The sequence below is a fragment of the Culex pipiens genome, chromosome 1 (assembly GCF_016801865.2).
Source record: "Culex pipiens pallens isolate TS chromosome 1, TS_CPP_V2, whole genome shotgun sequence".
Taxonomy (NCBI): Eukaryota; Metazoa; Arthropoda; class Insecta; order Diptera; family Culicidae; genus Culex; species Culex pipiens.
Window position 1 is genome coordinate 76,583,068 of NC_068937.1, and position 26,490 is coordinate 76,609,557.

At 36.2% G+C, this 26,490-nt stretch overlaps 1 protein-coding gene across 7 annotated transcripts in view; it reads right to left on the bottom strand.

Annotated features, from left to right (window-relative positions):
- LOC120429837 (teneurin-a) overlaps positions 1 to 26,490 on the bottom strand; it is a 463,678-nt gene that overhangs the window by 292,200 nt on the left and 144,988 nt on the right. For 3 of the 7 annotated variants that reach the window (XM_052708830.1, XM_052708793.1, XM_052708804.1), the window contains exons 1-2: positions 19,081 to 19,292; positions 18,302 to 18,824 (exon numbers count right to left, since the gene is read on the bottom strand). The exons of 1 other annotated variant lie outside the window; for it this stretch is intronic. The gene's annotated coding sequence lies outside the window, so the exon portion shown is untranslated. Of the gene's footprint in view, positions 1 to 18,301; positions 18,825 to 19,080; positions 19,293 to 26,490 lie in introns of those variants that run through there. 3 more of the 7 variants (XM_052708815.1, XM_052708809.1, XM_052708813.1) reach the window with 3 other exon arrangements.

The following is a 26,490-nucleotide window of genomic DNA, read 5'->3' on the forward strand; positions in this document are numbered from 1 at the left end:
AAATCGATGCAGTGTGATTTTTTGACGATTTTTCCGATTAAAATTCATGCTGAATCGACATATTTACGAAGATGAAAATGACGTCCAGCCTTAAAGTAAAACCTATACCTTTCTTTAGTAAGAAAGGCAAAAAGTAAATCGCTCTAAAAATTGATCCGGATTGCCGATAGATGTCAAATTTGTTTCAGATGCTCACTCATGGTCTGTACTATGAATGTAGAAAAAAATTTCGTCACCAGGTGGGCTTTTACCTTTTTTTAGGGATTTTTTTTCTTTTGGTAGGATAATCAAACGGCTCTAACTCCAGAACCAGATTATGGATCTGGATGAAAATTTGGGAGGTTGTAGAGCTCGAAAAATGCAAATTTTGAGATAAATAAAAGATATGAAAATGAAAAATTTTGACCATATTTTCATTTGAAAACTGTGTATTTTGTTGAAAAGTCTGGCCGCATCCGAAAACAGATGGATATTTCGAAATTCGGTCTCAAAATGACCCTTGTTCAGCACACCAGCTTTCAAATGCACTTTTAACAATCGAAATCGAAAATAGGGGAGCCGAGGATTACGTGACACAAAATTTGGCAAAAATTTTACCACACACGGACATCACTCGAACTCCACGGATTTTATTTTCTCAAAATTCGAGGGTTGGAGATAGACGAGTTCTGTCAAGGTGAATCGATAGAGCGTCGAAAATCGATGCAGTGTTATTTTGACGATTTTTCCGATTAAAATTCATGCTGAATCGACATATTTACGAAGATGAAAATGACGTCCAGCCTTAAAGTAAAACCTATACCTTTCTTTAGTAAGAAAGGCAAAAAGTAAATCGCTCTAAAAATTGATCCGGATTGCCGATAGATGTCAAATTTGTTTCAGATGCTCACTCATGGTCTGTACTATGAATGTAGAAAAAAATTTCGGATAAAATCGGAAATAAAAAGTGTTGGCGAAGGTCACCAGGTGGGCTTTTACCTTTTTTTAGGGATTTTTTTTCTTTTGGTAGGATAATCAAACGGCTCTAACTCCAGAACCAGATTATGGATCTGGATGAAAATTTGGGAGGTTGTAGAGCTCGAAAAATGCAAATTTTGAGATAAATAAAAGATATGAAAATGAAAAATTTTGACCATATTTTCATTTGAAAACTGTGTATTTTGTTGAAAAGTCTGGCCGCATCCGAAAACAGATGGATATTTCGAAATTCGGTCTCAAAATGACCCTTGTTCAGCACACCAGCTTTCAAATGCACTTTTAACAATCGAAATCGAAAATAGGGGAGCCGAGGATTACGTGACACAAAATTTGGCAAAAATTTTACCACACACGGACATCACTCGAACTCCACGGATTTTATTTTCTCAAAATTCGAGGGTTGGAGATAGACGAGTTCTGTCAAGGTGAATCGATAGAGCGTCGAAAATCGATGCAGTGTGATTTTTTGACGATTTTTCCGATTAAAATTCATGCTGAATCGACATATTTACGAAGATGAAAATGACGTCCAGCCTTAAAGTAAAACCTATACCTTTCTTTAGTAAGAAAGGCAAAAAGTAAATCGCTCTAAAAATTGATCCGGATTGCCGATAGATGTCAAATTTGTTTCAGATGCTCACTCATGGTCTGTACTATGAATGTAGAAAAAAATTTCGTCACCAGGTGGGCTTTTACCTTTTTTTAGGGTTTTTTTTTCTTTTGGTAAGTTAATCAAACGGCTCTAACTCCAGAACCAGATTATGGATCTGGATGAAAATTTGGGAGGTTGTAGAGCTCGAAAAATGCAATTTTTGAGATAAATAAAAGATATGAAAATGAAAAATTTTGACCATATTTTCATTTGAAAACTGTGTATTTTGTTGAAAAGTCTGGCCGCATCCGAAAACAGATGGATATTTCGAAATTCGGTCTCAAAATGACCCTTGTTCAGCACACCAGCTTTCAAATGCACTTTTAACAATCGAAATCGAAAATAGGGGAGCCGAGGATTACGTGACACAAAATTTGGCAAAAATTTTACCACACACGGACATCACTCGAACTCCACGGATTTTATTTTCTCAAAATTCGAGGGTTGGAGATAGACGAGTTCTGTCAAGGTGAATCGATAGAGCGTCGAAAATCGATGCAGTGTGATTTTTTGACGATTTTTCCGATTAAAATTCATGCTGAATCGACATATTTACGAAGATGAAAATGACGTCCAGCCTTAAAGTAAAACCTATACCTTTCTTTAGTAAGAAAGGCAAAAAGTAAATCGCTCTAAAAATTGATCCGGATTGCCGATAGATGTCAAATTTGTTTCAGATGCTCACTCATGGTCTGTACTATGAATGTAGAAAAAAATTTCGTCACCAGGTGGGCTTTTACCTTTTTTTAGGGATTTTTTTTCTTTTGGTAGGATAATCAAACGGCTCTAACTCCAGAACCAGATTATGGATCTGGATGAAAATTTGGGAGGTTGTAGAGCTCGAAAAATGCAAATTTTGAGATAAATAAAAGATATGAAAATGAAAAATTTTGACCATATTTTCATTTGAAAACTGTGTATTTTGTTGAAAAGTCTGGCCGCATCCGAAAACAGATGGATATTTCGAAATTCGGTCTCAAAATGACCCTTGTTCAGCACACCAGCTTTCAAATGCACTTTTAACAATCGAAATCGAAAATAGGGGAGCCGAGGATTACGTGACACAAAATTTGGCAAAAATTTTACCACACACGGACATCACTCGAACTCCACGGATTTTATTTTCTCAAAATTCGTGGGTTGGAGATAGACGAGTTCTGTCAAGGTGAATCGATAGAGCGTCGAAAATCGATGCAGTGTGATTTTTTGACGATTTTTCCGATTAAAATTCATGCTGAATCGACATATTTACGAAGATGAAAATGACGTCCAGCCTTAAAGTAAAACCTATACCTTTCTTTAGTAAGAAAGGTAAAAAGTAAATCGCTCTAAAAATTGATCCGGATTGCCGATAGATGTCAAATTTGTTTCAGATGCTCACTCATGGTCTGTACTATGAATGTAGAAAAAAATTTCGTCACCAGGTGGGCTTTTACCTTTTTTTAGGGATTTTTTTTCTTTTGGTAGGATAATCAAACGGCTCTAACTCCAGAACCAGATTATGGATCTGGATGAAAATTTGGGAGGTTGTAGAGCTCGAAAAATGCAAATTTTGAGATAAATAAAAGATATGAAAATGAAAAATTTTGACCATATTTTCATTTGAAAACTGTGCATTTTGTTGAAAAGTCTGGCCGCATCCGAAAACAGATGGATATTTCGAAATTCGGTCTCAAAATGACCCTTGTTCAGCACACCAGCTTTCAAATGCACTTTTAACAATCGAAATCGAAAATAGGGGAGCCGAGGATTACGTGACACAAAATTTGGCAAAAATTTTACCACACACGGACATCACTCGAACTCCACGGATTTTATTTTCTCAAAATTCGAGGGTTGGAGATAGACGAGTTCTGTCAAGGTGAATCGATAGAGCGTCGAAAATCGATGCAGTGTGATTTTTTGACGATTTTTCCGATTAAAATTCATGCTGAATCGACATATTTACGAAGATGAAAATGACGTCCAGCCTTAAAGTAAAACCTATACCTTTCTTTAGTAAGAAAGGCAAAAAGTAAATCGCTCTAAAAATTGATCCGGATTGCCGATAGATGTCAAATTTGTTTCAGATGCTCACTCATGGTCTGTACTATGAATGTAGAAAAAAATTTCGTCACCAGGTGGGCTTTTACCTTTTTTTAGGGATTTTTTTTCTTTTGGTAGGATAATCAAACGGCTCTAACTCCAGAACCAGATTATGGATCTGGATGAAAATTTGGGAGGTTGTAGAGCTCGAAAAATGCAAATTTTGAGATAAATAAAAGATATGAAAATGAAAAATTTTGACCATATTTTCATTTGAAAACTGTGTATTTTGTTGAAAAGTCTGGCCGCATCCGAAAACAGATGGATATTTCGAAATTCGGTCTCAAAATGACCCTTGTTCAGCACACCAGCTTTCAAATGCACTTTTAACAATCGAAATCGAAAATAGGGGAGCCGAGGATTACGTGACACAAAATTTGGCAAAAATTTTACCACACACGGACATCACTCGAACTCCACGGATTTTATTTTCTCAAAATTCGAGGGTTGGAGATAGACGAGTTCTGTCAAGGTGAATCGATAGAGCGTCGAAAATCGATGCAGTGTTATTTTGACGATTTTTCCGATTAAAATTCATGCTGAATCGACATATTTACGAAGATGAAAATGACGTCCAGCCTTAAAGTAAAACCTATACCTTTCTTTAGTAAGAAAGGCAAAAAGTAAATCGCTCTAAAAATTGATCCGGATTGCCGATAGATGTCAAATTTGTTTCAGATGCTCACTCATGGTCTGTACTATGAATGTAGAAAAAAATTTCGGATAAAATCGGAAATAAAAAGTGTTGGCGAAGGTCACCAGGTGGGCTTTTACCTTTTTTTAGGGATTTTTTTTCTTTTGGTAGGATAATCAAACGGCTCTAACTCCAGAACCAGATTATGGATCTGGATGAAAATTTGGGAGGTTGTAGAGCTCGAAAAATGCAAATTTTGAGATAAATAAAAGATATGAAAATGAAAAATTTTGACCATATTTTCATTTGAAAACTGTGTATTTTGTTGAAAAGTCTGGCCGCATCCGAAAACAGATGGATATTTCGAAATTCGGTCTCAAAATGACCCTTGTTCAGCACACCAGCTTTCAAATGCACTTTTAACAATCGAAATCGAAAATAGGGGAGCCGAGGATTACGTGACACAAAATTTGGCAAAAATTTTACCACACACGGACATCACTCGAACTCCACGGATTTTATTTTCTCAAAATTCGAGGGTTGGAGATAGACGAGTTCTGTCAAGGTGAATCGATAGAGCGTCGAAAATCGATGCAGTGTGATTTTTTGACGATTTTTCCGATTAAAATTCATGCTGAATCGACATATTTACGAAGATGAAAATGACGTCCAGCCTTAAAGTAAAACCTATACCTTTCTTTAGTAAGAAAGGCAAAAAGTAAATCGCTCTAAAAATTGATCCGGATTGCCGATAGATGTCAAATTTGTTTCAGATGCTCACTCATGGTCTGTACTATGAATGTAGAAAAAAATTTCGTCACCAGGTGGGCTTTTACCTTTTTTTAGGGATTTTTTTTCTTTTGGTAGGATAATCAAACGGCTCTAACTCCAGAACCAGATTATGGATCTGGATGAAAATTTGGGAGGTTGTAGAGCTCGAAAAATGCAAATTTTGAGATAAATAAAAGATATGAAAATGAAAAATTTTGACCATATTTTCATTTGAAAACTGTGTATTTTGTTGAAAAGTCTGGCCGCATCCGAAAACAGATGGATATTTCGAAATTCGGTCTCAAAATGACCCTTGTTCAGCACACCAGCTTTCAAATGCACTTTTAACAATCGAAATCGAAAATAGGGGAGCCGAGGATTACGTGACACAAAATTTGGCAAAAATTTTACCACACACGGACATCACTCGAACTCCACGGATTTTATTTTCTCAAAATTCGAGGGTTGGAGATAGACGAGTTCTGTCAAGGTGAATCGATAGAGCGTCGAAAATCGATGCAGTGTGATTTTTTGACGATTTTTCCGATTAAAATTCATGCTGAATCGACATATTTACGAAGATGAAAATGACGTCCAGCCTTAAAGTAAAACCTATACCTTTCTTTAGTAAGAAAGGCAAAAAGTAAATCGCTCTAAAAATTGATCCGGATTGCCGATAGATGTCAAATTTGTTTCAGATGCTCACTCATGGTCTGTACTATGAATGTAGAAAAAAATTTCGTCACCAGGTGGGCTTTTACCTTTTTTTAGGGATTTTTTTTCTTTTGGTAGGATAATCAAACGGCTCTAACTCCAGAACCAGATTATGGATCTGGATGAAAATTTGGGAGGTTGTAGAGCTCGAAAAATGCAAATTTTGAGATAAATAAAAGATATGAAAATGAAAAATTTTGACCATATTTTCATTTGAAAACTGTGTATTTTGTTGAAAAGTCTGGCCGCATCCGAAAACAGATGGATATTTCGAAATTCGGTCTCAAAATGACCCTTGTTCAGCACACCAGCTTTCAAATGCACTTTTAACAATCGAAATCGAAAATAGGGGAGCCGAGGATTACGTGACACAAAATTTGGCAAAAATTTTACCACACACGGACATCACTCGAACTCCACGGATTTTATTTTCTCAAAATTCGAGGGTTGGAGATAGACGAGTTCTGTCAAGGTGAATCGATAGAGCGTCGAAAATCGATGCAGTGTGATTTTTTGACGATTTTTCCGATTAAAATTCATGCTGAATCGACATATTTACGAAGATGAAAATGACGTCCAGCCTTAAAGTAAAACCTATACCTTTCTTTAGTAAGAAAGGCAAAAAGTAAATCGCTCTAAAAATTGATCCGGATTGCCGATAGATGTCAAATTTGTTTCAGATGCTCACTCATGGTCTGTACTATGAATGTAGAAAAAAATTTCGTCACCAGGTGGGCTTTTACCTTTTTTTAGGGATTTTTTTTCTTTTGGTAGGATAATCAAACGGCTCTAACTCCAGAACCAGATTATGGATCTGGATGAAAATTTGGGAGGTTGTAGAGCTCGAAAAATGCAATTTTTGAGATAAATAAAAGATATGAAAATGAAAAATTTTGACCATATTTTCATTTGAAAACTGTGTATTTTGTTGAAAAGTCTGGCCGCATCCGAAAACAGATGGATATTTCGAAATTCGGTCTCAAAATGACCCTTGTTCAGCACACCAGCTTTCAAATGCACTTTTAACAATCAAAATCGAAAATAGGGGAGCCGAGGATTACGTGACACAAAATTTGGCAAAAATTTTACCACACACGGACTCACTCATGGTCTGTACTATGAATGTAGAAAAAAATTTCGTCACCAGGTGGGCTTTTACCTTTTTTTAGGGATTTTTTTTCTTTTGGTAGGATAATCAAACGGCTCTAACTCCAGAACCAGATTATGGATCTGGATGAAAATTTGGGAGGTTGTAGAGCTCGAAAAATGCAATTTTTGAGATAAATAAAAGATATGAAAATGAAAAATTTTGACCATATTTTCATTTGAAAACTGTGTATTTTGTTGAAAAGTCTGGCCGCATCCGAAAACAGATGGATATTTCGAAATTCGGTCTCAAAATGACCCTTGTTCAGCACACCAGCTTTCAAATGCACTTTTAACAATCGAAATCGAAAATAGGGGAGCCGAGGATTACGTGACACAAAATTTGGCAAAAATTTTACCACACACGGACATCACTCGAACTCCACGGATTTTATTTTCTCAAAATTCGAGGGTTGGAGATAGACGAGTTCTGTCAAGGTGAATCGATAGAGCGTCGAAAATCGATGCAGTGTTATTTTGACGATTTTTCCGATTAAAATTCATGCTGAATCGACATATTTACGAAGATGAAAATGACGTCCAGCCTTAAAGTAAAACCTATACCTTTCTTTAGTAAGAAAGGCAAAAAGTAAATCGCTCTAAAAATTGATCCGGATTGCCGATAGATGTCAAATTTGTTTCAGATGCTCACTCATGGTCTGTACTATGAATGTAGAAAAAAATTTCGGATAAAATCGGAAATAAAAAGTGTTGGCGAAGGTCACCAGGTGGGCTTTTACCTTTTTTTAGGGATTTTTTTTCTTTTGGTAGGATAATCAAACGGCTCTAACTCCAGAACCAGATTATGGATCTGGATGAAAATTTGGGAGGTTGTAGAGCTCGAAAAATGCAAATTTTGAGATAAATAAAAGATATGAAAATGAAAAATTTTGACCATATTTTCATTTGAAAACTGTGTATTTTGTTGAAAAGTCTGGCCGCATCCGAAAACAGATGGATATTTCGAAATTCGGTCTCAAAATGACCCTTGTTCAGCACACCAGCTTTCAAATGCACTTTTAACAATCGAAATCGAAAATAGGGGAGCCGAGGATTACGTGACACAAAATTTGGCAAAAATTTTACCACACACGGACATCACTCGAACTCCACGGATTTTATTTTCTCAAAATTCGAGGGTTGGAGATAGACGAGTTCTGTCAAGGTGAATCGATAGAGCGTCGAAAATCGATGCAGTGTGATTTTTTGACGATTTTTCCGATTAAAATTCATGCTGAATCGACATATTTACGAAGATGAAAATGACGTCCAGCCTTAAAGTAAAACCTATACCTTTCTTTAGTAAGAAAGGCAAAAAGTAAATCGCTCTAAAAATTGATCCGGATTGCCGATAGATGTCAAATTTGTTTCAGATGCTCACTCATGGTCTGTACTATGAATGTAGAAAAAAATTTCGTCACCAGGTGGGCTTTTACCTTTTTTTAGGGATTTTTTTTCTTTTGGTAGGATAATCAAACGGCTCTAACTCCAGAACCAGATTATGGATCTGGATGAAAATTTGGGAGGTTGTAGAGCTCGAAAAATGCAAATTTTGAGATAAATAAAAGATATGAAAATGAAAAATTTTGACCATATTTTCATTTGAAAACTGTGTATTTTGTTGAAAAGTCTGGCCGCATCCGAAAACAGATGGATATTTCGAAATTCGGTCTCAAAATGACCCTTGTTCAGCACACCAGCTTTCAAATGCACTTTTAACAATCGAAATCGAAAATAGGGGAGCCGAGGATTACGTGACACAAAATTTGGCAAAAATTTTACCACACACGGACATCACTCGAACTCCACGGATTTTATTTTCTCAAAATTCGAGGGTTGGAGATAGACGAGTTCTGTCAAGGTGAATCGATAGAGCGTCGAAAATCGATGCAGTGTGATTTTTTGACGATTTTTCCGATTAAAATTCATGCTGAATCGACATATTTACGAAGATGAAAATGACGTCCAGCCTTAAAGTAAAACCTATACCTTTCTTTAGTAAGAAAGGCAAAAAAAAAATTCGACTTCATTTTTCGATGTGAAATCAAATTTGCAATCAAAAAGTGCTTAAGTGAAATTTTGATAAAGTGCACCGTTTTCAAGTTAAATCCATATTTAGGTGACTTTTTTGAAAATAGTCGCAGTTTTTCATTTTTTTAATTAGTGCACATGTTTGCACACTTTTGGAAAAAGTATTTTTGAAAAGCTGAGAAAATATATTTTGCTTCTTCGGACTTCGTTGATACGACTTTTAGTTGCTGAGATATAGAGAATTTGCAGCAAAGCTAAAATACACATGTCACCAACTATGAACAAATAGCGTAAACCTATGATTTTTTGAAAAAAAAATGTTTTTTTCTTCATAATCAACATTTTTATAAAACTAATGCCGGATTCGGATGAGAAAAATTATTTCCATCAATTTGGTGTACAACTTTTCAATATTTGTTTGATTTTTTATGAGAAAATTTTGAAAAAGATAGTAATTTGGACTTTCTTGCCAAATAGAAAGTCTGCCAAAAATCAATACAAATTGTTGAATATACGTTAACACATCTGTTATCAACTATTTAACTGTTTATTTCATTGATATATATGGAAAAACTCATTTTTTCGTGTTCCAAAACATGTTTTTTTTAATGAAAAAGGTCACACATTTTTGCGCGTCCAAAAAATGACGTTCATTATTTTAAAGCAAACAAATTTTCTCGTCTTTTGCAACCAGTTTCATGAAGATTGATGCAGGGAATCATGAGAAATAAGCGATTTTGTTCTTCAATCCAGCAGAAATGAATACGATTTTTGGCAAGTAACCACAATTTGGCGCCACCTACATTTGAAACACAGGCGCGCTGCAAAACCTCGATTGCAATGCAAAGGTTTAAAAACAGGAAAATTGATGTTTTCTAAGTCTCACCCAAACAGCCCACTATTTTTTAATGTCGATATCTCAGCAACTAATGGTCCGATTTTCATTAGAGAATTTGCAGCAAAGCTAAAAGACGCATGTCGCCACCTATGAACAAATAGCGTAAACCTATGATTTTTAGAAAAAATGTGTTTTTTCCTTCCTAATCAACATTTTTATAAAACTTATGCCAGATTCGGATGAGAAAAATTATTTCCAACAATTTGGTGTATAACTTTCCAATATTTGTTTGATTTTTCTATGAGAAAACTGTAAATTTAGAAAAAGATAGTATTTTGAACTATTTGGTAAGAAAGTCTGTCAAAAATCAATACAAATTGTTGAATATACGTTAACACATCTGTTATCAACTATATAACTGGTTATTTCCTTGATATATACAGGGAAACTCATTTTTTCGTGTTCCAAAACATGTTTTTTTAAGAAAAAGGTCACAAATTTTTGCGCGCCCAAAAGTTGATGTTCATTATTTTAAAGCAAAAAATTTTTCTCGTCTTTTGCAACCAGTTTCATGAAGATTGATGCAGGGAATCATGAGAAATAAGCGATTTTGTTCTTTAATCGACAGAAAGGCATACGACTTTAGGCAAGTAACCTCATTTTGGCGCCACCTACATTTGAAACGCAGTCGCGCTGCAAAACCTCAATGTTAAAACATAAAACATTTGTGAAATTTTCCGATCTTTTCGAAAACAATATTTTCTAAAAATTTAAACCAAGACAAACATTTTAAAAGGGCGTAATATTGAATGTTTGGCCTTTTAAAATGTCAGTCTTGATTTGAAAATTTTGAAAATATTGTTTTCGAAAAGATCGGAAAATTTCACAAATGTTTCATATTTTAACATTGAAAGTCGGACCATTAGTTGCTGAGATATCGACATTAAAAAATTGTGGGCTGTTTGGGTGAGACTTAGAAAACCTCAATTTTCCTGTTTTTAAACCATTGCATTGCAATATCTCAGCAACTAAAGGTAGAGAAATACAGAGAATTTTCTCAGCTTTTAAAAAAAAAAATTCTAAAAATGTGCAAACATGTGCACTAATTAAAAAAAATGAAAAACTGCGACTATTTTCAAAAAAGTCACCTAAATATGGATTTAACTTGAAAACGGTGCACTTTATCAAAATTTCACTAGAGTACTTTTTTATTGCAAATTTGATTTTACATCGAAAAATGAAGCTGAATTTTTTTTGCGACCATCATTTCGAATTTTTGAAAAAATCAGTATTGATTCATAAATTTATAACTCGGTCAATGATTTTTTGCACAACCTGGAAATTTCTGAAAAGTTGGCATTTTGTTTCCTCTAAAACATATAAAAAAATAAAAAAAAATAAAAATAGTATTTTTTTTTTTGCAAATCAAGTTTAAGTGATAAAAAGTTAAATAAAAAATCACCAAATTTTTTTTACCTTGTATCATTTTTTTCCAGTGTAGTCCGTATCCACACCTACAACTTTGCCGAAGACACCAAATCGATCAAAAAATTCCTTCAAAAGATACAGATTTTTGAATTTTCAAACATCATTTTTGTATGGACAGCTGCCAAATTTGTATGGAAAATTATATGGACAAACTAATGATGCAAAATGGCTTCTTTGGGCATACCGAAGGCACCAAAAAAGTTTCAGTCGGATTGAAAAATACAAAAATTAAAATTGAAGAAAAAAGACCGATTTCGAAGAGAATTACTCATATACTAACACATGCACAAGGATCTGGCCTACACGCCAGTGATGTTTTTGGTAAACACATTGGTGGCTAAATTACCTCAAAAATAGACATTTTTGAAAAAATCTTTTTTACTGGTTAAATCCCATTTACAATTGAAGGGCGGAGCGCAAGCTCCTGTTACGTCCAATCAAGCTCGTATTTGGGATTTGTACTCAGTACTCCCACCGGAACCAGCCCCTGAATGCCCGCCAAAAAGTCATTTTTGTTACACTCTTGTATTCACAGACAGCAGATGTTTTTTTTTTATTTTTGTTGCAAACGGCGAAAAATAACGTGAATAAGTTTTGAATCAGAACAAGGATGGTTGGCATACCAGTTGGCCAGTGGCGACCAGTGAAGAAGCTGTGAGAAGTGCTTGCGAGAATGGCTACTGTTCAAAGATTTTGCGTTCCGTACGATCCGGTGGTTCAAAATTCCATGTGCTTACGAAGTTCTTTGGATCGGTCTTTCGCCGGCACACAAACCCAGCAACAGGAACGATTTTTTCGCTGGCACAAAATTGGCAATAGGAACGTTTTTTAGGTTCTTCAACTGTCAAATTATTAGCTGTGGTTCGGTTTTGGGGAACGACCGAAAAAAACCGATGACAAAAAGGGAAAATGCCACGTGTTAAGTGGGGTCGGCTCAGGGATGGCCACAGAGCGAAGGTTTTCCCCAACGAAAAAAAAAGCTCACATCCGGCGAGAAATCCCGATAAGCTCTTCCAGCTCTGAACCTCCGTATCACTCAAGCTTCCGCAATTAAAACAAATGAAATTTTCCTTTGTTTTCAGTATCACGCATTTAAAGGACGTGCAGATGAATAATTCAAAGCATTTTTGATTTTGATTGTACGTAAATTGATTGAGAACCGATCAAAAACCCGCTTTGTTAGCAACTGACGCTAAGGGAGCGTTCTTTTATTACGTAACGCAAAATTTGGGATTTTTGACCCCCCTACCCCCCCTCGTAACAAATCGTAACAGATGAGCGATCCCCCCTAAGTAAATCTTTCCCAGTTTCTGAGGGGAACACCCGTGAAGAGTATCGGGGCCGGCATTTACAAAGCGGATTCAGTGGCAGTTTTTCACTCAACTAATGTTAACATGTTTAGGTTAATGTTAACATTCTATAGGTCACCTCCATAAGGTGTCGTGATAAGGTCCAGTTTGTGACGATACACTACCTTCCCTTTACTAAGCAATCGAATCCAGAAGGGAAAAGATCACCAGTTGTGTTGGTCCGAGCCGGGATTTGAACCACGATCTACCGCTTACGAGGCGGAAGCGTTACCACTAGGCTACGTGGCTCGGTCAGCGATCCCCCTACCTCCCTGTAACGCGTAACACAAGGTCTTTTAGTAATTTTTTATGAATGCGAATGCGAAGTAGCGAGCCGAAAACATATATAAGAAAGTGCGCCAGTTTTCAGACCAGCATTCACGTCTCAGACGTAGGACTGGCCAGACCAGCAGCAGCAGAGCAGAGACACCAGAATAGCAGCAGCAGCAGGAGAGGACCAGAGCAGCAGGAGAGAGAGAGAGGGACCAGAGCCACAAAAGAAGCGTGCATCGCCTTCTCGTCGCCAGCCAGTTGCCTCTCCGTTGGCCGAACCGTTTGGATATTCTGAGGAAGGGGGTGAGGACTTCCTAACTCTTCAAAATTTCCCTCACTCCCCGTCCATCGTCCTACCCGTGACGAGCCGGTGAAATGCTTTTCAGGAAAAAAAAACTGGTCTTCAGGGGATGACGGACTTCACAGCTTTCTGATGCTGCTCTCGCCCCCAACCCCACTCCCTCCCCTCCATTCTACTGCTAAACACTCGGTTAGCAAAACAATCGTTGTTCGTTATTTTCTTTCCTTCCTCTTTTTGGTGTTGGTGTTTGAAAAAGACTTTCTAGTAAGACATTTACCAACACATTCAAAGTATGTTTACATGGCTGCTGCGAATTTGTTTGATATTATCTGTTTCTAGCTAAAGTTTCATTGACATGCGACTTCTAGCTGATTTTTTTTTTGAACGACCGTCCCATTTTTCTTTCAACATATTTCGCAGGGACTTGGGCAGTTCAAGCTCGATTATTGTTTTCATCAGGACACTATGTGACGAGGAATTAGTCAGTTTAGATTTTATTTTTTTTTTCACTGGGCCCATGAACCCATTTTTTGTTTGGTACGGGCCTTCATAGTCAACTCACTCGGAATTTAATATGAATAGTTAATAAATTTCATTTCAAACGCAACAATTGGTTCCATTTACGTACTGGTTGTTGCTTTTAAACCGGAATTCGTAAACGATTTGAATTGAATTCCGTTTCAGAATTACGTCTGCTGTGTGCTATCTTGTGACATAGACCATTTTGTTTGGAAATTAGTTAATGATGACGTTTTGCTATACTTAACAAACACTACAAGATGCTTTAACACGATTTTGAGAACTCGCTTCCGTTTCCCGGATATCGCAAAACACACTTGTGACATAAACCAATTTATCATCAAAATGATCGTGCATACATGTGACACGTCATACATCATTTTTTTCTTGTTTTTCACAAATTTATGTTGATACACACTATCTAAAGGCGATACAATCCTTTGTATTTGAAAATATACTATAAAATATAAAGTCGGTTAAACGATTGATTTAGGCCTATTTTAGTTTGTATGGGAATTCTGAGCACACTTGTGACACGTAGTACAATTTTACTTTCGAAACACACTTGTGACACGTGCGTTTCATATTTCTGTTTACATAATTTACTGTATCTTTTAACTGGTGTAACCAAATTAGTTGAAACTTGGAGCTTTTGTTAAGCGATAGTATACGAACCGATTGCTTCAAACAGTTTGGCTCTATCATTCATAGTTTTGAAAATATTTATCATCAAACTTTAAAAATCGATTTTCTCGAGTAGTACTAAATGGTCGTTGTCACAAGATAGCACACAACAGACGATTAGTTACTTTACAGAATTAGTTTGCTGGGTTGTTCATATGGTGTGTAAGTTATTCCGTAAATCTATTTAAAGTATTTAGCTAATTCTTCAAAATCAAGATGTGGAAAATCTCATGTCCACATATCAAAACTTTACGTAGTCCTACGCCATTCCAGTTATGTCTGTGGATTTTCGATCCTCTTCGTGGTTTTTTAACCGGCCGGTTTTTTTTTGTATAATACGGATTTGTACGGAATTCAGGTGACTTGGTTCGGTTCGGTCGTTGGTCTAAGTTTGAAGTGCTTTTTTGTTGTGAAAAACGCAACCTATTTGCTAAGAAGTTATGTAGAAGTGTAGTGCGGTTCGTCCTTCATGCTGTGATCATGGAGTTTGTGTGAAAATCGTGTAATCGTCGTGATTAATCCTTGTTTTATTTCCTCCAAGAGCCTTTCGTTTTTGGAAGCAGCCATGTTTTTTTTTCTGCGCGTTTGGTGAGAGAGAGAAAGCTCAGCTCACATTTAGTGGTGTTAGTGCCGTCGTGCTTGTGGTCGTCGAGTTGTATGGAGGAAAAAGGTGGCCAGAAGAGGCTTTTAGGCGGTTTTAAAACGCGCTGTTGCCCGTGTCTGCGCTTTTTGGCTCGCCGATGACATGGCTCGGCAGTGCACTCAGTTTTTTACGGTGCGAAATCTTGGCTGTCAGATGGGGTTCGCCTGGATTGAGTGCAGCGGGGTAGCATGGAGTACGGCAGTGACGTGGCACGTACTGGTTGCTTGTGTGTTTGTGTTTGACACTGAAATCGTGCATCCGCCGAAACAATGTCAGGAGATGGATTCTACTGCTGCATGATCAGTCGCGCGTGTTGATTCAAACGTCATTTGATGTTGGGGTAAAGGGCCAAATTAGAACATGCAGACTTTTTGCAAAACCTGCAGATATTTAATCGAATAGGCCAAGGATGCCTAGCAAAGCAAAGTAGTTAGAGCGGAAGTTCCGCGCCGTGCCTGGATGTGGACGTCGTGTGTGCTTTTGTAAATCGTTGTGGTGTGTGTGCTTGCTGCTGATAAGCGTAGCGTAGAAAGGAAAAAAAACCCTTGCGAGATCGCAACTGCCAACCCACCGCTTGTCCTGCGCCAGGAAAAGGCTCCGCTGGCGTATTGGACTTATCAGCTGTTGCTTGTCGTCATCGTTGCTGGATTCGGGTGAGAGCGTTCTTTTTTTTTTTTTCTCCTCCTTACTCTTTTATTTTCTATTTTGGTCGCGTTTTGTTCTTTTTGTGGCATGTGCGAGAAGGATAGCAGATATATTTATTTCTTAGGTAGAAGTTAGCAGAGGGTTCAATAACGCGTTTTTTTTAATTAGCTCAAAATTATTTCAGACAATGTTCAATAATTTTATTTGCTCGCCACCGGTTTAGTTCGTTTGCTTTTAAATATTTTCTCAATCTTCTCAATGACTTAATACTATTCTTTTGCCGCGAAATAATTCAAAATCGGTCGATAATTAAAAATGTTTCTCTTGTGATTAATTAGATCATCACGATTGGGTGCGCGTCACGGTCGTCTCGCGGGATTTTCATTGCCTTTTCCGTCTTTGTTGTCCCGAGTCGCGAATGATTTTTCGGGTCGAAAAGTTGTTCGGTTTCGTTTTCGTCCAGAGTATGTTTTGCCACGTTTGCCGTCGAGTTTGTCACGCGATTTTATTGAATATTGTCCGATCACATTTGTGTATTATTCTCAATCCTTTGACTTATTTATTTTATCAATTCGCATATTTTCTTATATATTTTTATTTTTACATTTGTATATTTTTTTATTTAAAATTTAATATGTTTTCGCAAATCAAAAGTCCTTCCCACAGCACCAATGCTCGGAAGGCACGCGTTCGTTTAAAAACTTTCTAAATAATTAACAATGTATCTTTCCGCAGCCGGCTGCCTAAGATTTTTAAAAAAATTCAACCGATAAACAAATTGCTTATGGTCGCATCACCTACCACAGTGAATCCTGACCTCATACCCATCTTACTAACCCCTCAAAACTCATGTGATACTTTGTCGGAGACGCAGTCGATTTGGCGGTCCCATCACTCAAGTATCGGACTAACATTCCCATCCACTTCCCCGTGTCTTACCACTGGTCGTGGCCGGCGTCGGTATTGATCAGCATGATAGGGACCTTTGAAAATTGCGAAGGGGTGATGATTGGTTCCTACTTTTTATCTGTGGTCCACGGAGCAATTTTTGGGGGTCCTGGTCAATAACGAAGTAGCAGCTACGGGTAGACACCAATGCTATGCTATGCTAATACGGATTTGTACGGAATTCAATGTGACAGTGACCAATTGAATTGCTTTTTTGATTTGGCCAAAGCTTTTACTAATTAGAAAATTGTATGTAACTGTCAGTTTGATTTTAAAAGGATTATTTGGGTAGTTTTCTATGTTTGCTTCAGTTCAAAGTTGATTATCAATAATTGTTCTATTCAAATTCCTTGCAAAACATATTTATCCAATAAAATATCTAAAGGCTATCTAAAGATTGTGAAAACATGTAAAAATCAGAGTTGACAAATGTTCTCGTGATAACACTTAGATCGATATTATTCGTAACAGCAAACTTGCCATTTCGTAAACTTTTGAAAATTTAATAAAATGTAGACCATACAGACATGATTCAGCAAATGTTTATTTTGAGAATGTTTTCAAAACGTGCAAGTAATAAGCACTCTTATAGCAAAGTATAAATTGCAGCTGTAAATACGACACTGTTTTATATTTTGAATTCCAAATTTATCCAAATCATTCCTTAACATTTTTTGTTTTGTTATAACATGTGTGTGTGTGCAACCAACCAAACGGGACCACACGGCCGCTTCTTACAAATTGAGTTGTTTCCATGTATTTTTAGATCTACAAAATAACTCGCATAGGCATTTGGAAGGTGTTAGCTCTGCCGAGCTTCGGTGATCCATTTCTACGCTGGCTAGCCGAGCGCGAGGTACTTCAGCTTTATCGACAAGCCCCGCCCTGAAGAACGTTTGCACCAATCGGGTTCAAACGTTATTTAGAACTTCCGAACCCTTGTCAAATGGATAAGGACCCAGCGCGTATATAGTTGGTAGCAACAGTATTCCTAATTCCAGTTATAGCTCACCAAGTCGCGATGGCATAGTGGTTAGCATTTTTGCTTACCAATCCAAAGGACGGGGGATCGAACCCCGACTCGAGCGACCTTGATTTTTCGTTCATGTTCAGAGTTTCAAGATTTATATTCCCTATACTTTCTCGTTGGGAGCAGATGGGAATCGAACCCAGGACCATTCGCTTACAAAGCGAACACCGTAACCAGTCAGCCACGGCCGCTCCTATTTTTTGTTTTGTTATAACATGGGGTCATATCAGCAATGTGTACGAATTTTTGCTAAACATGATTTGGTAGCCTTAGTTATAAACAAAGTTCTAATCAGAATAATAATGCTGACATGAATACATGAAAACAGAGTCAAAATCATCGAGAACTCGAAGGTTTTGGAAAAAAAAAGTTTCAATTGAGTGTTTCAGAGGATTTTTAAAAATAATTGTGTCCTATGAGATAGCGACTAGAATAATATAAATTGTAAATTTAGCTACATTGTTTTGTCCAACAGATTGATTTTTTTTTTCAAAATCGTATGCAAATTAAAACAGCACAGGCATATTTTATAGAATAAATGTATGATTGGAAAAATGGTAACTATTTTTTACCTATTAGGCTGAATCAATTGTCGCCGTTTTCTGTAGCATTCTTTCAATTCAAAGGTATTGGAGTTTAATCCTTATGTGTGGGATCCACCAGAAACACCATACACGGCTCATTTGAATATTCATGAATTCATGATTTCCACAAGACTCATGGCCTTTTTCACCTGCTTTGCTAGTATTGGCACTTTTTCAGTACGAGACCACTATCAGGGCAAATTTTTATGCCTTTCGTTTGCACTTTACACTACACAAATTGGTAATAAATTGATGGCGCGAGGAGAAAAATGACAGTAGAGAATATTTGCAATTTTCCGAAGCGCATCAATATGCTGTTAATTGAATGATTCTTCTTTCCACCACAATCTCGAATCCACTGTTTCCGTCATCTGCTTTGATGTTTGCGCTATCGGTGATGTAAATTCCATTTACAGCGAAAGTATATTGTTACATCCATGGTTTGTGAAACAATAAGCAACTATTGAAACATTTTTCCAAATCACTGATTTTTTCGATGGACGAAGATTCACTGATAGATAAGAATGTGTTGCAAAAAGGATACAGTATAGTGTTGCAAAGGATAACGAGAGCGAGAAATGAGAGTGGGAGAATAAAATGAGATTTGCAGCTATAAAGATTGTTTGAAAAACTATTTTTTTGTTTTATAGTCTCATAAGTTGGTGACAAAATGATAATTATTTTAATAACATTGAAATAAGGTACTGAAAAAAAATCAAACATTAAATAGAACAATGCTAGACACTATCAAAAAAGGCAGATTATACATTGAACATAGGATTTCATCAGAAGTTATGAACACGTTGCGTGGATTATTGTTACAAGCACTAAATTCCTGTGGTTTAGCGTAAACTTTCTTCCTATTTCTTGAAAATTAATGATTCGCACGGATTTTTCCTTAACCACTGTATTAAAACTGAATTCTTTGCTTGACTAAAAGTTTGCTGAACTTCACGAAATCTGATTCTCTTCCAATTGAGAGCAATGTCAAATACTGCGCAGAATCCCGACAGTATCGTGGTCTAGTCCTGCACTTTATTCTCCAATACTGTATGTGCTCTCCGTTTGCACGAGTCTGGCCTGTGTTACGGTTCGGTTATCCTTTACTTTTTTTCGGCGTAGGAGGCAATAAAAAACATGTGCAGAAATATTTTCCAGCTTTTATTGTAAATTTAGAGAGCCGAACACCATAGTCAGTTGACACGTTCATTATTTATGCATCGTCTTGGCGCGCAACCGACACCTTTTTTTCTTTTGAGGTTTTCATTCACGAAATTTACGCTGTAAGCAGCTCGTAAAACTGACGGTAGAATGAAAATTCAAACCGTTTCAGTTAGTTACAGGAAATGTATCAAACTCACAAAATGGGTTTATTTTTGTTGTAATCACAGATTCATTTTTTTAAGACCAACATTAGATGGATTAAAACAAAGTTGCGGCAATGAGCTTATTCGCCCAAAGTGGTATTTTATAAATTTACTGAAGATATTTTTGTAACCAGCATATCTCTTTCAATTTACATCTAAACTACGATTTTAAAGCATGAGCATTCGACTCAATTTGCCTGGTATGGATTTGTTTCGAGTTTTTTTTTATAAACATTTTTGCAATCTTTTCGGAGTCCTTCAAGAACGATTAACACCCACTCATTATCATTTTAGTGCGTGATGGATGCACGTTGAATGTAAATAAGTTTATACAAAGATCCAGTCAAACATCTTCTTATATATATATATATATATATATATATATATATATATATATATATATATATATATATATATATATATATATATATATATATATATATATATATATATATATATATAAAAAATTTCGATGGTTTTGTTCGAACGCGAATCAATTCAACACGGAACGTCGGATCGAGGTGCTCTTTGTTGCGTTGGGTTCGTATAAGTTCAAGGAAGGTTCTTACGCCAAAAAGTTACAACTTTGGCCACTCTGGAACCGATTCCGGAAAATCGACAGATTGTATGGGAAAAGTTACGTAAAATCAAATTTTGATCACAGGAGGCTGAATAAGCAAAAAAGTTAAAAACGTCAACAAACGAAAAAAAGGCAGAACGAAGTTTGTCGGGTAAGGCTTGTTTCATATAAGATAAACCAAACCATAACCGATAGCTTGCTGTAATAAAAAAACGTTACTTAATCCACCTTAAGGTGGTTGGTGCCTTCCTCACATTCATGTTGTATTTTAGGTTGTATTTACAAATTAATTTAAGAGTTTTTTTTTTATTTTTTTTATTTTTTTTTCATTTATTTTTTATAATTATTGATTTTACTTGAACAGCAATTTTCAATTCTTGAGTTTTTTTTGATAAGGTCCTATAAACAAATGTAAACATTGAGTGTATCCCGCTTACTCCGATGGACTTTGACATAAGGTTTGAAAGGGATACACTCAATGTTTACATTTGTTTATAGGACGTTATCAAAAAAAAGTCAAGAATTCTTTTTTTTACCAACTCTCCAAAATAAAGGAGAAAGTCCCATGAGTTATATATTTCAGTAAAAAGTTCGTGTAAATCTTTGTCTAGACCAAATTATGCAGCAACATAATTAATACAGATTTTTTCCAGAAGAGACGCAGACACTGCTTAAGCAATGTGGCAACCGGGCGATACGCATGCAAGTGGGTGTGGCTGCCAATCCCCCGCGTGGTCAGACCAAAATCCCTACGCATGCTGCGCGACTCTCGCTCGTAAGCAAAAAGATCCGGCCTTTGAGGTTATGCAAATATCACCCTTTTTTGTAGCTACAAAAAAACTGTTTCTTGGCATAACTTTAAAAGTACTTCATTAAACAGGATAAAATTTAAAAGGGTCTTAGGGGACCCCAAAACGAACAGAATAAGGCAGATCCGGCCAAAATCGGTTCAGCCAGTTCTGAGATAATCGTGTGGAAAAAAAATCATGTCTACACACATCCCCACAGACATTTGTTCAGAATTTGATTCTGAGTCGATAGGTATACGTGAAGGTATATCTAGGAGGTGTATTTAAGAAGTTCATTTTTCGAGTGATTTTATAGCCTTGCCTCAGTGAGGTGAGGAAGGCAAAACCGGTCATGATCTTTTCCATCAGTGACAACCGGTGAAAAAAGATTGTTCGTTATTAAAACATATAATGTAGTTTGTATTATTTGATATCGTTCCAAAATACCAAATGCAAAGGAAGCACTTTTCAGATAAAATTTGTCCCGTGCGAATTCAAATTTGAATCTGTGCGAATGTGGTCAAGTTATGATTTAAAAACAAAGTTTTTTTTCGAAAAAATAGACATGTTACCAAAAACCCGATTTAATCCCACCTGGGGTGAGATAGAGCCTTTCTTACAAAAGGAAGTTAACGCAGTTGATTTTTTTTTCAAAGAAATAGCCAAATAAAGAATGGTCCATTCATTAATTCAAACTCAGCCATATTTTTTCATATAACTGAAAAGCGCTGGTTTTTGCCCCATTTGCCATGGCCGGTTGTAAGCTGTGCTCGCACACAAGCATTTTCGATTTTTTAAATCAGAACACATTGTTTTTGAGACAGAGAATTAGCTCACAATTTGCGATGTTCGTAATGTTTTCTGCGTATCGCTAAATTGTTCATATTCTCTGAGTGTTTTTTTTGCACTTTTCAAAATATTAAAAATTAACGAGAAAACAAAATAATTCCGTCTTGCTCCAATGCGTTAAAGTGGTTACAAAATGACTGGCAGAAAGTTTGCCGTGTTGTAAACAACGATGTAACGGTAAAGCCGCATAAATGTTCTTGAAAGCTTTGAAACGCCTACTGTAATTCACTAAACTGTCATTTAGGCGTTAGGCAAAATTGTGAGCTTTCAATAAGCAAGCCAGAAAATTATGTAGTATGCATTTAGGCGTTTTTGGGATTGGGAAGCATACAACGACTGAGCGCTCGGTGGGACTTCACTACGACAAACGCAAACGTACCGAATAAACCACCTTGGTGCGCTGGTACGATGAACAAAAATTACTAATACAAAAAAAGACTAGTACCGAAGCTAGAAAACCAAACCCGCGATGTGCGTTGTCACTGGCACATGGGAAGCTTGGACGCTTCCCAGAAATTCGTTCGCTCAGATTTCGATCAGAGAATGAACAAAACAAAAAAGAAAGGCAAAAGAATGAGCATGAGGCTTCAGAACAGATAGCTGCTTGCGTCTAGTTTGCGTTCACTGAAGCTTAGCATAGAAAATAATGATAGGCGATGTGTGATGAACGAGCAATCGATAAAGCAACTTGCACTAAAAGGGGGTAATCTAGTATCAAAACTCTATACGCGCCAGCATCACGCGCCAGCATTGCTCGCGTCTGCATGTGAAGCTCAACTTGACAACTTGTCGACGGAGCAACGAAAATCGATCGTCCATGATTTTTTGTAGATTTTTCGAATGAATATTTCTCGAGAAATGATTTGGGAACGAAGCTTGATTTGGCGTCGGAGCCAAAAGCAAACCCTATACCTTTCTTTAGTAAGAAAGGCAAAAATGGAAATTTTCTAATATCTGAACGGTAAATCCGAATGAGGTCAAATTTGTTTCAGAACATCGAGTATGGTCTAGATTATGATGTGGAGAAAAAAAATTAGATAAAATGCCAAAGGAATAGTTTTGGCATTTGGTGAAAATTGGCTTTTACATTTTTTAGGGGTTTTTCCCCCTCATAGTGAATTAGTCCGAAAAAACGAAACTATTGGCACTACGCCCCCGGGGCATGGCCTTCCTCTAACGTGGGATTTCTGCTCCAGCGCCTCTGACGAGACAGGAGAAACCGGGACCGACGTTTTACTTCACCATCCGATAGAAGCTCAGTGGATAAGGCGGGAATCGAACCCGCGTCTCATAGCAGTGAATTAGTCCACAAGCTGTAAATCAAGAACCACATTACCGATCAAAAAATCAAATTATTCGCTCTACAGCATTGCCTTGGCGTTCTCGATTGCGAGATTCCTACTCGAAACTAGGTGTTCGAAGGCTTGATTGTTGAGGCAATTGCAAACCTCTTTTTACACCTTAGCTTCCATCCACCCCGGGATTCGAACTGACGACCTTTGGATTGTTAGTCCAACTGCCTACCAGCGACTCCACCGAGACAGGATCCAGGGAGACGACTCCTACACCTGGACTGAGCTAACGACCTATCCTTTAGGTTAGACCGGGGCCAACATTTACTTCCCTTCCGACGGAAGGCGTGATCAGACAAATCTCGTCTCGAAAAATGCCACCGGGACCGTCTGGGATCGAACCCAGGCCGACTGGGTGAGAGGCAATCACGCTTACCCCTACACCACGGTCCCGCGCACATTACCGACATGGATGAAAATTTGGGTAGATGTAGGGCTGGAAAATGCAATTTTTTGGATAAATAAACGATTTCAATACTTCAATTTTCGACCGAATTTTCATTTGAAAACCGTCTGATTTGGTGAAAACACACTCCGAGTCCCCATAAAAATGGATAAATTCAAATTTGGTATGGAACTGGTTCAGGTTCAGCACATCCCCTTTCAAATGCGCCCAAGAGAGCTTAAATCCATAATGTGGGCTCTGAGAAACCCCCTACCACAAAATTGAGCACTTTTTTACCACACACGGACGTCACGCGTGCTCTACAGTAAATTAAGCGCCAAAATTCGGATATTGGAGGTAGACCAATTCTGTCATTGTCAATCGATCGGGCGTCGAAAATCGATCGTCCATGATTTTTTGCAGATTTTTCGAATGAATATTTCTCGAGAAATGATTTGGGAACGATGCTTGATTTGGCGTCGGAGCCAAAAGCAAACCCTATACCTTTCTTTAGTAAGAAAGGCAAAAAGTATTAACACCCCTTGGGCACAATGCACATTTTGTGATGAAATATGTAAACAATTTAAAGTTTGACAGAAACCTAGTACTACGTTTTGTTCAGAAACTCATGCCGAACTATTTGCTACAAAAAGCTCATGAATAGATTATTTCCATAAAAAGTTATATAACAAATACTATTACAAAAATAAAAAAAGGTGCAAAAAAAAAGTTTGTACACCTTTCGAAAAATTAACAAAAATAAAGTTATTTGTTGACAAATCACCATGAATCCAGTCTCCCAACTCCAAATAGGCATCCTTGACTGATTAAAAAAATAATTTGGATTGAATATAAAGTTTACTAACTACTTAGTATAAAAGTTTATAAAACTCTAGAAATTCTATATAAAACTTATCTAAACTTAATTTTGCAAACTTTTAATTTAACTAAATGTGAATATATTACCATAGAATTGCTAAATAAATATTTTGGAGTGGGTATAACACCATTTTGGGGTTTTTTGTATCGATAGAATAGATTTTTCGTTGGAATTTCGTACCAACCCGGAACTACGTCGTCGGAAACAGGGCTGTGGAGTCGGAGTCGGAACCGGAGTCGGTGGAGTCGGGTCTTTTTGGGGACCTGGAGTCGGAGTCGGAGTCGGAGTCGTCAAAACTCGAATAGCTGGAGTCGGAGTCGGAGTCGGAGCTGGCTAAATTTTATGAGCTGGAGTCGGAGTCGGAGCCGGAGTCGTAAATTTCTGATAGACCTGGAGTCGGAGCTGGAGTCGGAGTTATCAATATATTTTATATAATTTATGAACTTATTTATTGTTCAATATTTGTTATAATTTTTTGGTTAATTACCAATTTTTTAAATTTATTTATTGAATCGCGTGCACTGCGTTGACATTTTTTTTAATTAATTTATTTTTTGGATCAAGATAATTATTAGATGTCATGTTGTTTTCGAAGCATTTTTATTGTGATTGGAAAGCTCTTATTGTGTAATTTCACTAAGATCACAGCATGATAATCTGTTAATCCTCTCTTGTCAATGTTTGTATACACTAAACTATAGTTTCATAACTCATACAATAGTAAACTATTGTGGCTTTGTAGTCAAAAAATTAAAACATATTTAAATAATTATTAACATAATTAATTGATTCTTTGAGTCTCTTTTTGCTTGCATTTACAATATTTAAAAAAAAGTATTTACACCCCTTGGGCCCTATGCGCATTTTGTGATGAAACATGTTAAGAATTCAAAGTTTGACAAAAACCTAGTACTACGTTTTATTCAAAAACTCACGCCGAACATTTTGCTACAAAAAGCTTATGAAAAGATGATTTCTATAAAAAACTTCTATAACAAATACTATTACAAAAATAAAAAAGGTGCTAAAAAAGTTTGTACACCTTTCGAAAATTAACATAAAGTTATTTGTTGACAAATCACCATAAATCCAGCCCCCCAACTCCAAATTGGCATCTTTGACCGATATAAAATAATTTAGATTGAATATAAAGTTTACTAACTACTTAGTATAAAAGTTTACATAACTCTGGAAATTCTATATAAAACTTATCTAAACTTAATTTTGCAAACTTTTAATTCAACTAAATGTCAATATATCACCATATAATTGCTAAGATTTTAAGTAGATCTTTTTTTATAGGAAAATTAAGGTTCACTATCGGTACTAACGAAAAAAAAATATATTTAAAAAACATTTGTAAAATTGACATTATAACTCTACTAATAAATTATCAACTATTATACTGCCCCTGATCGCATAAAAAAAGTCGAAGCAAAAAATATATGCAAGTGGTGGATCCCTAAATAATATCTTTGAACAAGTCTATTTTTTTAAACACCTTAAATCGGGGTGATATAATTGCTATAATTTTAATTTATTTTTCAAATTTTAGAATTTTCTCATTATTTATATGTTTAAAGTGTGTACTGGGCTGGATCACATAATTTCCATGTACGTCCTCTGAAATAAATTCAAAAGAGCTTTAAAAAATAGTGGCTTTGAAAATTGTCTATTTCAAAACCAGGATATCTTTGATAGTTACTGTGTTTCTTCAAAATTTCAGCCTAAAGTTATGCAAATTGATTTTATATGTCAATTCGATCATGAAGGCTAACTTTCTTTTAATATTTCATTAAAAAAAAGTACAATTAAAAATTAGTTAGCTAGCATATAAATAAAAAAAATGAAAGTAAATTTAAAGTAATTAAATAAAAAGTTCCAATTTTTCAAACAACAAAATTTAAATTTATTTACAAAATTGTTGTGCTTAAAATGCGTTTAAATCTGAAGATATTTATGATTTTTGTTTATAT